Source organism: Echinops telfairi, unplaced genomic scaffold (assembly GCF_000313985.2).
Source record: "Echinops telfairi isolate 266 unplaced genomic scaffold, ASM31398v2 ScPeMD7_7469;HRSCAF=8507_1, whole genome shotgun sequence".
Taxonomy (NCBI): Eukaryota; Metazoa; Chordata; class Mammalia; order Afrosoricida; family Tenrecidae; genus Echinops; species Echinops telfairi.
This window is the reverse complement of record NW_022111373.1, coordinates 6923746-6924773: the sequence shown is the minus strand read 5'-3', so window position 1 is coordinate 6924773 and position 1028 is coordinate 6923746.

The window sequence follows — 1028 nt, the reverse complement described above, 5'->3', positions numbered from 1 at the left end:
AAAAACAGAAGAGTCAACCAAGCATCTCCCCACTGGCTGTCCTGGCCCACAAGAAGTCTTTATCTGACAATCACCACCTTGGTTGGTAATGCCTAGAAGCTTGCCTCCTCCCTCACATCAATGTCCCAGGGACAGGCATCTATCTGAAAGGGAGACAGTTCTCACCAATCCTGGGGACCTCCTCGAAGCCCATTCTTAAAAGCAGACCTTGAGACCACCATACAGTACACACAAGCCTACACGCAGAGCCACGACATCCAGCTGCCTCTGTGCACAGCCACAGCAGGAGGCCTGGCCAGTCCCTTCCACCCAGCACCGAAGAGGCTCGGGGTTCGCCAGGACAGTGGCTGAAAAGTCCCCACTGGGGAGCCTGGAAGAATTGGAAGGAACGTGTTGAGGAGATGTTAACTCTCACAGCTCCACAGGCTGTTATGTGGCCCTTTCTCCCAGCAGGTAAAAGGGGAGGTTGAGTAGGGCAGGGCTCAGGGAAGCTCAGAACCCTGGAGTCCGCCTCAAGTTCTGATGCCGGCTGGCGTGTGGGAAGAGGTTGTGGACTAGAACAGAGTCGGCTTTAGTCGGCAAAAGCTGAGAAGCTCAAGGTCATCGCAGGTCCTTCTCCCTGTCCCCTGGTAGTGGGGGCAGAAGCACAGCCTTGTGATTAGGAGCACTCACCGGTCCCTCAGAATGCCAGGTGGAAACACAGGCTCTCGCTCTGATACTTTGGGAGCCTTCCAATAACTCACCATCTAAAACGCCCATCTTTAAAATAAGCAAGATAATAATACCTCCCAGAATCTTTCTGAGAACTCAGTGAAATAACCCACTTAAAGCTTTGGGAAAATGGTAGCTCTTTATTACTGCTATCAGCATTAATGGCTATGGAATGCCCAGCAATGTTCCCATCCTTCTTGCCGCAAGTGAGGGATAAGAGGTTCCATTCAGGCTCTTGGCCCTGAACTCCAGGGGCCACCTTCTCCTCTTTCCCAGTCTACAGGTGCCCGTTTCCCTCTCCCTTCATAACCATGGTG